General features: G+C 36.6%; 1 pseudogene; it reads right to left on the reverse strand.

Annotated features, from left to right (window-relative positions):
• Positions 1 to 8,448: 8,448 nt before the first annotated feature.
• On the reverse strand, positions 8,449 to 14,842 carry LOC110882137 (annotated as a pseudogene).
• Between the last annotated feature and the right edge of the window lie 365 nt (positions 14,843 to 15,207).

A 15,207-nucleotide genomic window follows, 5' to 3' on the forward strand; every position in this document is an offset into this window, starting at 1 on the left:
AACCGTCCTCGCCAACAACGGCTGTTCATGGAGTGAATGGGTTGAATCCATTGGCTGGTTACTCGAACTCAAGATTTTCGGGGGTTGTGGAACCTTTATCTTTTGCTAGCGTTGTGAATACTGAAAAGGAGAAGGTAAAGGTTAATTTTCGGATGATGGAATCCAGCGAGTCGGTTGATGGTGCTGATGTGGTTATTCCATTGGCTTCGGTCAAGCAAGTCTCAGACAGGTATGCTAACACGTTGTATGGTTATTTTCTGGGCAAACGGCTGGCGTTTCCTGTGGTGGATTATTTTGCAAAGAACAACTGGGTTAAATATGGTCTCTCTAGACTAATGATGAATGCAAACGGGTTCTTTTTCTTTAAATTCAAAACAAAGGAAGGGATGGATAAATTGGTGGAGGATGGTCCTTGGTTGATTAGAAATGTTCCGATAATCTTGAAGGAGTGGTCGGCCTCTGTCAAGTTGGAAAAAGAAGACATAAAGGCTATCCCTGTTTGGGTTAAGATGCATGAAGTGCCGTTAGCAGCATATACTGAGGATGGTCTTAGTTTGCTTGCTTCTAAGATAGGGGTGCCTAAGATGCTAGATTCATACACGGCTACAATGTGTGCTGAGTCATGGGGAAGAAGCAGTTATGCTAGAGCTCTCATTGAAATTCAAGCCGGGGCTGAGTTAAAGAGGAGTGTTACAGTTGCAATCCCATCTTTACAGGGTAATGGTCACTCAATGGTGGAGGTGAAAATTGAATATGATTGGGAGCCTTTAAGGTGCTCGTCTTGTTGTGTGTTTGGTCATGAGGATAACTCGTGTCCAAAGAGACCTCAGGTCGTTTCGAGTGGGGAGTCTAGTAAGAAAATTGATGATTTTCAGGTTGTGGGTGCAAAGAAGAAGAAATCTACTAATCAAGGTCTTCCCATGAAGAATCAGAAGCCTAAGGTAGTGTACAGACCAGTTGTAAACCCTAAACCAATCTCGTCCTTGAAGAAGCCGGTGAACAATCAGGTATCAACGTCAAACCCCTTTGATGCTCTTAAGGATGATGATGGTGGTCAGGGAGGTAGTACTGTGGGTCGTAGAGAGAAGAAGGAGAAAAAGTCGAGTGACAGGCAGGATTCGGATGAGGAGGAGGTCGAAGAAGTATACAATGAAACTAGTGCATTTATGACATCGGGTACTCATCCGTTCTCTTCGAAAGCAGGGGCAAGCACCTCTTCCACAAAATTCTCAAATGGATAGGCTGCTTTTGGTTCGTTTGAAGGGGTTGCCGGTTTGTGGAAACTTTATTTTTGATGATGGCGGCTGAGGATTTTGTTTTGTTTTTTCCATTGTTTGTCTACTAGATCATGATGTATAGTAGGCTAGGGTACGGGGTGTCATAGTTGTTTTTGTTTTTGATGGGTCATACATATATGGGGCATGTCCTATATATGAACTAGTGTGGAACACATCCTCACTACTTGTACTTATTTGCGGTTGCATTTTAATAGATTCACCGGGGTAACCCTTTACCCAAAAAAAAAAGATGGATTTGAGCATGATAGGCTAAAAATATAAATAAATAAAAAAAATCATTTTTTTTAAATCTAAAAAATCTAAAAAAATCTAAAAAAATAGAAAAAAAAAATCAAAAATAATTTAAAAAATCAAAAGTTAAAAAATTAAAAAAAAAATTAAAAAAATCAAAAAAATTAAAAAAAATTAAAAAAAGTCAAAAAAACTTTGGGATTGTAGGGCCATCATCAGAAAAGTGTGATCGGTTTTTATTGTCTTTTATGCCTCTTTTATTTTTTAGAAATACATATGACCCAAGTTCGTCGGATCTAAAAACTATATTTTGATTTTGTTTGCATGTTCCATATTTTTTAGACAGATACGACATCTGTATAGTCCGAAACTACTGAATATATCAAATTCTTACATGAACAAGTTAGTGTAAGTCTATATACCATACTTGTAGTCATGAATTCAAATCCAGGTACTCATGTAGACACGGGATAAACAATCAGAAGCTGCAACACAAGACCTAAGAAGTCAAACTAAAACTACAATCCTACTAGTTATGAACTCCATAACTTAGACCATAAACTGCCAAAACCTCCCAAACCAGCTACGTCTACTTATGAACACGTCTCAGGTTTAGAGAGACATTCTTGTCAAGATTCAAGAACCAAGAAGCATGAAGTAAGCATCAATAAACCCAAAAAAAATCATAAGTCAAGAACCATAAAACCAAGAATTCCAATATTATCAACTATTTCATGCATTCAAACAAAAAGTCTTTATTTGACAAAAGAATTAACTATACCTTTTCTAAATAAAAATACAATCAGCCAATAAGATGTGCCCTAAACTCTCTAAGGCACATGGAAGCAACAAGTGCCAAGAAGTTGACCCTTTATAGTTTCCAAATAAATTATCAGTAGTTTATAAATATTCAAGATTATACCAAAAATTTATACTGCATATGTTGATTACAGCTTCAATCATCAACTATTATACCACATATGTTGCTTACAGCTTCAATCATCAACTATCTATACATTAAATTATGACCTACAGAAATTATATACGTTTAATAGTGAGTTACATGTGGATCTCTATTATCAGTGACTTCAGATCCAGAAACCCCAATTCAAAAAGACAATTTACTGTCATTATCAGTGACTTTGTTCAACAGAGACATTTTATAGAACATATAAGCATGAAAGAGTTGTGGCACAGCGAACACTCAAAAATTACACATGAAAGTACGAAAAAAGTGAATCAGTCAAATAACATCAAAACGAAGCTTAAACTGATAAGCATGACGAACACTCGAAATCACACAAATTACACACGAAAGTATGAAACAAGTGAAATCAGTCGATTAACATCAACACAAAGTTTAAATTGATTCATAATTCATACGCAAATCAACAGCAATCTGAATTAAACATGATGAACACTCGAAATCACACACGAAAGTACGAAACAAGTGAAACCAGTCGATTAACATCAAAACGAATCTCAAATTGATTAAAATTTCATACGCAAGACAACAATAATTTGAAATTAAGCACGACGAACACTCGAAATCACACACAAATGTACGAAACAAGTGAAATCCGTCAAATAACATCAAAATGAAACTTAAATTGATTCAAATTTCATGAACAGATCAACAGTAGTTCAAATTTGTGATTGAATGATTGATTACCTGTTGACGTGATCGATTTTTGAAGTGAAAAACGATTACATTGGTGAAGAATTCAGAGGCGAAATGGGGAGAGAAACTGTTGGAATCAAATAGATAGTTCTTCAACATGATTGAAGAATAATTTACAGAGACATTAATCCAAAATTTTTAGGGTTAGATAGGTAAAAACCCAGCCTGACCCATGGTAAAAATCCAATACTTTTTGTATGCTCGTCCTTTTATCCTTGTTGTATTTTTTTCCAAATCATGTACTTGAACCGTTAGCAATGAAATGAAAATTACTTTTAAATACTTGTCACATTTAGTTGTTATGGAGTCTCTTGCAATCTCATTTTCGTCTCACTTCGATGTTTCCGCCATCGGTTGGGGTGTGACAATAAACACCTCATTCTACGATTCACAAATGCACAAATCATCACAAGGATGATTCGGATGCTCATGAATGAAAATGGAAATACAACTATCTAACAAGTTCATCAAGTAGTCAAGTAAGATCAATTCGAGTGTTTCGTACCCATCATGGAAAATGTTGGAGTTGCGGCGAGGTTGTGTTACTTTAGAACTAGTAAACTACTTGGAATAGCAAGATAAAACATCAAGTGAGGTGTGGAACAAGTTAGGATAGCCATGGCTTCCAAGGTTCACCCTTTCACCAAACACAAGTCTTGCCATATGAACTATGGTAGACTTGGATGGTTTCAACACTTGTGGATTGTCTTAACCCTATCAAAATAGAAAGTTTAGAGGGTGTTTGCACCTCTAAACTCGTAAGAATCAACGACACACGAGATCACTAACCATAAACTTGGTTAGAAGCAAGGTAGGCACAAGATTGCATAAGAAATCATAAGTTTTATAAAGTTAACAAGATAATCTTCTAAAACAGAAAGTTTGGACCTCAAAATGGTGATGTTCCGCCTTATTTTACCATGGTAAAACTTGTTGATACATTCCTAGAGGTATTCCAAGCTTTTTAGTGGAAGAAAGAATGAAGAAAAGATGAAAAAAATGAGTTTAACTCACTTTTACCACTTAGATAATTCTGCCAAGAAATCAGAATTTATGGATGATTTGGGAGTGTTTTGGGAGTGATGAAGTGTTTGGAAAGTGAAAATAAGGTGCAGGAAACTCATATTTATAATGGAGTTGATTAGGGTTAGAGTTAAATGAGTTAGAATGTGATTGTAGGTGAAAAAGGTGACCAAAATGGACCAACCCGCGAGCTGGCAGTGTGCTGCTGCGGATTGATCCCTCCGGAGCGTCGCGGGGGAAGACCAGGATTCTCCAGCGTGTCTCCTGGGAGTCATGCTAGCAAATTTCTATTTTTGGCCCATAAACTTTGTAATTAGGTTATTTTATGTCGTAAACTTGCATTTTAACCCGTTTTTAGGTATTCAAAGTGTAATAAAGTATAGTATAAGTGTACGCAAGTATAATTTGAGTGTCATGAATGTATGTATGAGTATTACTTCGTATAAAAAGTGTCAGTTTGCAAGTATTGTGTACTCAAATGAGTGATTGTATGTATAACAAGTATGTATAAAATACGAATTTCATTATGATTAAATTCTTGAATTATAAAACTTGAATTGGAATACGAACATGGTATGAATACAAGTTTCCAAAAAATAGAAATACGATTACACTTTCTAAATAAGGAAAGCACAAAATACGAAGCGTTACAGCTTGGCCATCGGCTCAAAACCGGACACTATGTGAAAGGTGCATTATAATACCGGGAATGATAACTTTGATATCCTCGGGTTTGTTTAAGACGATTAACATCATTTACAAGCTTTATTTACATTGCAAAAGCTAAACTTTTATGTTGCGGACAAATTTTAATTATTATATAATAGTGCGGATCAGACAATTTATTAATGTGTGCATTTTCCGGAAAGCTAAAGTGTCATTGCAAATTTGTGCCCCTAATTCGGGTTTTAATTCATATATTTATGATGATATGCTTCCATATCGTTCGTTGGTCATTTCGGACAGTTTTCAAAACTTGTTGGCATGAATAGTGTGTCCAGGTGAATAGTGTTTCGAGCATTTTTCGCCAACATATTAGGACATAGTTATTTGTTTTATCGCGACGCGACGAAAGTAACAATATTAATTGTTAAATTTATACATGTCCTACATATGCTAGACTTCGTATGACCTAATTATGCATAAATTAAGCCACAAATGAACGCAGTTGAACGTATAAATAGTTGTTAAGTTGTACGGAATTACCATTAATTTTGCCAGTTGTCACATGCTTCAGGTTTCGGGTATACTCGTCGGGCTCGGGTATTTTTGCCATCCCTAGATGGTGGTGTTGGTGGGTGTTAGGAGGTGGCGGCAGTGGGATGGTGGCGGCGACTCTAATGGTGACGATGGTGCTGACGAAGGTGGGGCCGGAGGTGGTGGATTATTGTGGTGATGGTGGTGTATGGTTCTTGGTAGTGTTTAGAGAGAGAGAGAGAGAGAGAGAGAGAGTGTGTGTGTGTGTAAAGATAAGAGAGAGTGTGTAGGTGTTTGTTTATATTATATATGTAATTTGTTTATATTATATATATGTAATTTATTTTATGTATATATACATTAAAGACTTGTTACTTGTACTCATGTGTATAAAAGACTTGTACTTTGTGTGTAAGTAACTAAATTACCCTCGTAGTTAACAGATTTGATGGATGGTGTTAAAAAATTAGACTCAAATGGTTAAGAAAAGTGGCTGTAGGGACTCAGGACGTTAAACATTTTAATTTTAAACTCAAGTTGTTAACTCCTATAAAACACAGGAAATCAAAAAGTAATTTTCTCAAAAATCACCTTCTTAGACTATGGGGTATGGGGCGGGGGTTTGGGCGTGGGTTGGGGGAAAACGCCCAAGCCACCACCCCGGGTGGGCTTGGGTTGGGGCGTGGCCCTTGGGGCTTGGGTTTCAAGCCGGGCGTGGGGCGGTCTTGACATCCTAGCTGGCTTGCTTCCATTCGCTGACCCCGCCATGTCATAGCGGGCCATATGAAAAGTTTGAATTTTAAATTCAAACCGTTTGGCTTGGCCAAGCGGTCACCCCAAGCGGTCACCCCAACCCCAACATCCCCTATAAATAACCCCAAACCTCACCGTGTGGTCCATCCCAAACCCCACCGTGTGGTCCATCCCAAACCCCACCGTGTGGTCCATCCCAACCGGTCACCCCAACCCCAACATCCCGAACCCGCTACCCCAAGCCGAAGAACATGGCATCCTGGACCCACGAGGAAGAAATGGCTCTCGTCACAAGCGTCGTTGACGCTATGAAGAGGCGGCCACCGGGCCAAACAAAATATTGGTCGGAAGCATTCGCAACCTACCGACATAACGTCGGTAACGACTGCCACAACCTCAACGCGTGCCAACATAAATGGCGCGAGCTACGGCCCAAGCTCGACCGTTTCAAGGCTTACTACGAAGCCGTTCCGAGCGGCGAGTTAAGCCACGAGGACCGGGTGGCGGTGGCGAACATAGAGTTTCGAGGCAAGGAGCGAAAGGCTTTCGACAAGATCGACCTTTTTGAAATTTATTTAACGCTCTAGGTTTGTTATTTTGTAATTTTTAGAAATTATGTAATTTTTAGGAAATTATGTAATTTTTAGGATTATGCAATTTTTAAAATTTTAATGAAGTTGTAGTTTTTTTTTTTTTATAAATGTTATGTGATTTTTATAAATTTTTTGTAATTTTTTTTTTGAATATTCTGCCACGCGGTGCACCAAACCCAAGCCCAACCCACGCCCCGCCATACCCCAAGGACACGTAACTAGGCGGTAGGGGGCTCCCATTCCACGTGTCAACAAATACTCCAACCCAAGCCCAACCCAAGCCCCACCATACCCCACGGTCTTAACTTGGGGCATCTCAACATAGTATTATAGTATTTTAAGTTTTGTACATGTTTTAAGGTTCTATACATAATCTTTAGGTTTTATCCACGGTGTTTCTAAACATAGTGTTATTCCAGTACCACTCACGTCCATATTTATGATGTTTTAGATTGAACATAATCTTTTAACATTTTAAACATGGTGTTTTACAACATGATGTTTAAACATTTTAAACATAATGATTTACATTTTGGAGTCAATTCACACATGATGTTTTACACCTAGATGTCACAGTAATACAAGAATAAGCCTTCTATATAGCGGTGAATTAATAAAACGCTTAGGAAACTGTTAAAATAAATACACTATATTTAATAAGTATCGTTTTCCAAACTGATTCCATAACCGTTTAAAAACAAGATCAACGGGCCAGATTATATCAAATGTAGCGGCTTGCTAAGTGGTAGTTGGCCGTTTTTGTGTTGATGAAATTCGTTTAAAAAAACAAGAAATTCTATTGTCCCGCTAAACTCTTTGAAAACATCCAGCCCACTTTGTGACTTTCTCTGTATTACCATAACATCACAGCTACCTTTTCTTGACTATTATTTTGAAATTTTGACGAGGAATAATTCATGGACTTTTGCAATTGCAGTATACCAAATCTGAATAATTTAACAAGACCTTTTCTTTTCGATTTGAATTTTATACTACCGACTCTGTAGCATTAATATCAGATATCAATAGATAACATATATCTGTAGAGACTAGTGGGGAACCCGCGCGTTGCAACGGAGTCGACAGTATGGGTCGAGAACATAATTCAAACCTATAAATGTTAAAAAAATCATATATACGTTGTGTGTATATATATAAAATTAGTTTGGAAAAATAATGCTTTCGGGCCGTTTTGACTAGTCCATAGTTAAACTATCATGAAAATTACTGTAAAAAATGTCATCAAATGTGGTGTTGTGTGAAGTGGTTAAAACAGAAAGCTAATACATAAGAATTACTGTAAAAAAAAAATAAAAAAAAATAAAAAAAAAAATTCTTAAGTGAAACCAAAATGTAAAATTCCGATTACAAAAATTCCAAGACTTCGTAGAAAACAATCATCTCTAAATTACTTACATGCTCCTCAACTTCAGCAGCTGAAGTTGTGGGAACACTCATCTGATTCAAATATGGGCCTTGCCTTATATGTGCATTGAGATGATCCCATTAATTGGTTTAATCGGCACCACCACATTCATATATCACATGCCAATTGTTGCAACAATGTTCCCCTACATAAAATTTGTAGTGTATAGAAAAGAAATAGAAAAAAAAAATAGAAATTTTCTCTTGGCCGTTGGTCTTTGTTTATTTCCATCTTATCTAAGTGAGTTTAATAGTTAATTATAGATGATTATGAAAATAAAAAAACTGGAAAGCCTGGTTTTGTACACAATGGATGATGATATGGAGCGACAGGTGGAAGGAGGCCAGCTGTTGACGTAACTTGGCAGAGTTACATGTCATCCTGGTAAATTTCACCTTGTGGATGTCTTTGAAGCAGCATTTTCTGTAATACTTTTATAATATTGTGTAAATGGAGTATTCAAAGTGCCTTTTTCAAACTGCACAAGAAAACAAAATTTAGAAAGTTGTTTAATCAACTTAAAAATTATAAGAACAAAACTAAACTAATTAAAAAAAATTAAGAACCTGAAAAAATTGATCAACAGACTCATGGTCTTTCGATGAAAATGCCACATCATCCCTTTTCTTCGGCACAAACCCAACATTCTGTTCCACCTGCAATAAAGAAAGAAGATTAGTAAACAATAACGGGTCAAAACTGTTTAAGTTGAAAAAAATAATTCTGTGACAGTCAACACGAACCGGATAAGGTCGGATTGACCCGCAAACCCTTTTTTGTCCATTTTGTTTTACAAATCCTTAAAATAACTAATGCATTATTTATGATTACGTAATAAAATATTACTATAACAATCATCCAAATCTTTGAATTAAAAACGCAGGAGATTGTATGCATTAAAACTACTTGAAACAACTTCAAACCCGCCTGACCCATCTAACATATTGAACCCACTTGAAATAAAACACAACCCAAATTGGTCCATTTAAAAGACACTTTCAAGAAATTATTACAATACCATGTCCATAAGACGTTTCACCACACGTTTCAAACTTTCAACCGTACTTCTTTCATAAAACCTCTTTAATCTGATAAGCGAAATGACTGCTAATTCGGGAAACGAAATGTGGTAGCTCCACCGAAAGAAGTGCACTACGAGCAGCTCAGTTGGGAAACGAAATGTGGTAGCTCCACTGAAAGAAGTGTACTACGAGCAGCTCAATTGCTGAAATTACACATTGCTCTACAAAGTTTTGTGATTTCAACCAAAATTTAGGTAGTTGAAAATAGAATCATGTTAGATGATAAAAGTGTGTAGAAAATTATAAGAACATACAAATAAGAGTAAGACGCCATTTTCGTCCTTGATATTTGGTCAGTTTTGCAACTTTCATCCAAAAGTTTATTTTTCGCATCTGGCTCAAAAAGACGGAAATACCCCTGACTTAACCGAGGAAAATAGATGGAGTTAACCAGCCGGATAAAAATGGCAAGATCCCAAACCTTTTGGAACCAGATGCGAAGAAAACAAACCGTTGGACAAAGGTCGCAAAAGTGGCCAAACTTTTGGGACGAAATAACATTTTACTCTACAAATAATCACCCACTAACCTTTAAATCTGATGCCAACTTAACACGTTTTCTAGATTTACCACTCTCCTTGTTGACGTTATACTCAACCATATCCAAAATTAATGAAGCAACCGGAATAAAACCTCCACAAGAACTCGAAAGTTTGTTTAACCACTAAACACATTGTATCCTCAACGGGAGATATTTGGGGCCCAGAAATAAGCAAGCTACATTTTCAACATGACAACATTGGACAAGTATAACTTTATTTTCACAAAGAAAGCATGTCCAACATTTGTCCATGAATATGTGTGCTAATTTGGGAGATAATATGTATATAATAAAGAAGGCATTGAAGAAAACACCCTAGACGGGTAGAACCAGAAGGCGCATACCATGATCAAGTACAAAAGGTGAAGGTGAATGATTGATGGTTTATCCGGATAAACCTACTACTACAAAGCAATAAGAAGCCTAAAAACTTCCTTCTAACATCATCAAAAGGAAAGTAACAACTTCTACAAATAAAAAGTGAAAAATTAAACGGATCCAGCTAAACCTGCTACAACAAAGCAAAAAATGCTAAAAAAACATATAACTCTCCTTTCAAAACACCAAACTACAACAAGGAGGCACTTTTTATGTAATTAGTCAGCGACTCGCTTGATGGCCTCTGTGATCTTCATCTCCCTAATAATTCAAACTGTGAAATTGAAGCAAAGTCTCTGATAATCATCCAAATCAAAGAGAAGCAAAGTCTCTCCAATATGATCTTATACAATATTCTCTTAAGAAAATACATGAATAAAATAATTGAACTCGTAATAGATCAAATTCGCATACGCATACGTCAAAACTCACAGATAATTTAACTCCGCATTAACTTCAACAACCCAAATTTAAAAATAATCACCTGATCAAGTGCAATCGTACGACCTTTACCCACCCGCTCAACTGCCGTTTGCTCAATTAGACAGGCAATTCACAAAATCATATACGTATGTACATATAATTCTATAATAACGTTTAATCAGACACTTATTTGATGAAAATAAAGCAATCTATCTAAGAACATCCATCCCTTTTTGTGGGCCACATAGGTCGAGATGTTTACCAAACTTGTTAAGCTTCTTTATAAGTGCAGCTGGGTCTGCATTGCTTGGACACTATGTATGAGTCTGTGGCATTTACTTACTCAAGATCTATGCTTGTTTTATACACCCCCGTTCATTTGTTACTACTCATGATCAATACGCTGGAAATCAACCAAATACAGCAAGGTAATAGATGATCTGAACGTTGTTTTTGAGAAACATAACCATAAAAAATAGAAATCCATAACAACATACCTCAATTTTGAAATCGAGATCTTCAAACCAGCGCTTGTATTATAAAATACAAACAGTTGATACACCCCTAAGTAGCACTGGAACGGGTACAGGATCGGGGTACGGGGACGATACGGGAACGAGGAACGGCAAAACTCAAAATTCTAAGATACGGGTACGTCAATAAAAAATATAAAAAATAAAAATACATTAAACAAATTCCAAAAATACTATATCTTCCAAAGGTAATTAATTCAATAATCAAATCATTTTCAAATTCCGGTTCATCTAGTGAGAGATTGGCAATCGATAGAGAATTAGAGATGATGAGACTTGAGAGTTTAGAGATTAGAGAAGCCGAATATGATAGGTCTATTTATTTAATGGCCGGTTGTGGAATTTGAAAGGGTAAAAACCCTAAAAATAAATGGAAACGGACTGGATGCTTCTACCAGATACGTCCCCGACATTGGAAACCTTTAGGAAACGTCCCCGACGAGTACCCATGGTGTTTCCGTCCCCGACAAGTACCCGAGACGGGTACGGCCACATAAATGGAGTCCCCGTGCTACATAGATACACCCTAAAGGCATACAACCACTGTGAAGACTCGCCAAGATCCACAGTCTCTTGCTGTGGAAACTCAAGCCTTTCACTCGATTACTATTCGTCTCAAACTTCGCCAACATCTTGTTCAACCGTTTTTTAACCTAATTAATCAATCGAACAATTAAACAGATCATGTAACTCGCAATTCAAATGAATAATCGTGTGATCCGTAAACCTAGAGTGATTGTTACCTTTAGATATGAGATTTGAATGCCCTAATTTGGAGAATTGATCGATTGATTTGGGGATTTATATGCAGTAGGGTTGTGATCAAACGACATTTGTGTGTGTAAACTGACTATAATGATTGCCGAGAATTGGAACCGGTGAAGCATTAAACACCATGACCGTATGATTCTATCCTTCAATGTGTAGGCGCTTGATGTTCAACAACGTGATGAGTTGTTGTCCAAGAATCATGTAGGCGACAAACATTCAATTGGGGGGTAAATTTGGCAGAAAATGATGAAAAAATGAAGGAAAAGGCATGACTGATGACTACCGTCTTAAAATTGAGGGATGAAATTACATTTTACTCTAAGGAAATGTATTATATAGTATAATAATAATAATAATAATTATAATTATAATACATATAAAAGGACTTGGGCCCATTTCAATACGTCCCTAAAACTTTTTAAGCTAAATAATGTGAATTTTAAGATGTTGAATTTATTCTCCATTTTCATTGTGAACCAAATTGCCACCATGATTTTCTTCTAATTGGTTACTTATTATTATTTTTCAGAAATCTGATACTAAAGTCTGGCCTTCCAAGATGGTAATGTTTCTTTATAATCAAATCATATTATGGAAGTGAGTAGGCTTGGTCATTGGATCTTCTATTTTTTTTGTAAATAAAAAATCTGAACATAGAGTTACATAGAAAAACTTTGGTTAAAATTTGGAGGCCCAAGTCTTGTGATGGACTAGGCAATGGCTTAGTTTTTCAAAACAATGGAGCCGACCGTGCATTAACTTTACAAGTGTATACTGTTAGAAAACTTTTGTAAGTACCGAAGAAAATAGGATCAATCTGATCATATGCTAAAAATAAAGTCAAAAAAATCAATAAAAGGTGACTACAATATAATAATAAGTAACATGAGATCATCTTGTCTCATAGAATTCTTCATTCAAGCATTTTAACAAACACTTATGCGCGTACAATTAGCAAAGCATAATGTACAAGTATTCTAGCATATTCTTCCTATTTCATAACATGAACCATCATAATCAATCAAATTCACACAATCATCATCTCTCAATCAAATTATCAAATTAATGGTCTACTAAATACAAATTTTCACATCAACATTACATGAATTTGCACCTACCTGATTATCATACTTCATCACACTACCATTATAAGTGGGTTTCACCTTAAACCATCAATCCAATCAAAATTCAAGCATAATTCATCTTCTACATAATGATCTTATCCAATGTTCATACTAAACCTCATTCAATTTCACGGATTAATCCTAACCCTCTTATGAGAGATCAACAAATCATAAAATTCGACTTACCTTTTGTTAGACTAGTTTAGATTATCGACTTTAAGTGTTCATGCATTGAATTTGGCCATGATTTCCCTTCTAATTTTTAGATTTTGTGAAGATGAGGGTTTTCTCCCTTCCCTCTCTTACTACAAGCGACACCCACACACACTGATGTGTGTGTTGTGTATTTTTTAGTTATTTTATAAAATTAATTTTCATTATTTCGCCAATTGGCCCCTCAAGTATGAACACTTATTTTTAAATGGTTAAAAACTCATTTTCTTAAGTTTAAGTTTTAATTTACATTCTAACTAGATTCACACTCCTAGTTATTACTTGTAGCATACTCTTATAATATATATAAATGTGCATAATTAGATTTTAGGGCGTTACCAGTCCACCCCCCCCTTAAGAAAGGTTCGTCCCCGAAACCTAGATACATGCCAAATAAAGTCGGGTAGTACTTTCGCACTTCATCCTCCGTTCCCAAGTGAGATCCGACCTATTCCCGTGTTGCCATTGAACTAACACTTGCTTAATTTCCTTGTTACGAAGAGTCTTTACTTTGGAATCTTTTTATAGCTACTGGTCTTTCAATATAATTCATCCTTTCATCCACCATAATGTCTTCAAATGTGAGTCGTTTCATCTACAAGGCAATTCCGAAATTGTGACACATGAAAGGTGTTATGAATGTCATCTAATTCTTGGAACAATTTCAACCGATATGCTACTTTTCCAATACGAGCTAAAATTTTAAACGATCCAATATATCGAGGACCCAACTTTCCTCATTTACGAAATCGAATTACGCATTTCCACGGGGATACTTTCAACAATACCCCGTCCCCACTTGGAATTCAATAGGGCAACTCCTTTTGTCCGCATATGACTTTTGTTGATCTTGCGCCGCTTTTAATCGAGCCCGTACAAGATCAATTTTTTCATTAGTTATTGCTACTACGTCCTTGGGAGCGAGTTCTCTTTCTCCCACTTCTCCCCAACATACAGGGGTTCTACATTTTTCTTCCATATAACATTTCATACGGCTCCATTTGAATGCTATTTTGATAGCTATTGTTATACGAGAACTCCACTAATGGTAAATGTTCATCCCAATTCCCCCCAAAATCTATAACACATGCTCTCAACATATCCACAAGCGTTTGGATGGTCCTTCCAGACTGACCATTCGTTTAGGGGTTAGACGCGGTATTTATGTGCAATTGAGTACACATCCCTTCGTGAAACTTTCACCAATAATGGGAGGTAAACCGCGTGTCCCAATCCGACACAATGGACACGGGCACTCCTTGGCGGGATATAATTTCAATCACAATTTTTTTTTGGGTAAAGGGTTACCCCGGTGAATTTTATATCATCAACCAAATAAAACAAGTGAGGAATAGAGTATTCCCTAGTTCTCTAGCATGACATGCCACACTAGAGTTTACAAGCACTAGCATATACACAAGCGCAAACAAAAACACCTACCACTTAAATAGACACTCGACACTGCAATACATCATACGGATATTAACCGCAGTCATCGTCTTCAATCACAAGCCCACGAGGCAAACTCCAATCTTGTAAAATCCTCTCCACTTGACTCGTTCTCTTAAACCGCATAGTGTGAAGTTTCATCTTGACCGTAGCAAGGACTACCTCTACAAGGCGAGCCCGCGCTCCTTTTCTTGGTTGAAAACAATCTTGCGTTTCTTTCTTGCCATACAAAGTATGACACCGCACCTACAACAAGCTTTCCAATGACATGCCTCGCATTCTTGGAACTACCAAACAACACCAAATGCTCGTAGATACTATCCTACGTATTGGAAACGGAATCGATACCAGCTATGTCTTTTACTCCATTCCAAATCTGCATCCCAAACGAGCACTCTAAAAAGAGGTGCTCATGAGAATCCGGACCTGAAGTACACAACGAGCAACACATAAGATTAAGGTTAGCATTGCCCAAAGAGTTCCACGTACTC

Source organism: Helianthus annuus, chromosome 10, assembly GCF_002127325.2.
Source record: "Helianthus annuus cultivar XRQ/B chromosome 10, HanXRQr2.0-SUNRISE, whole genome shotgun sequence".
In the NCBI taxonomy this organism is placed as follows: Eukaryota; Viridiplantae; Streptophyta; class Magnoliopsida; order Asterales; family Asteraceae; genus Helianthus; species Helianthus annuus.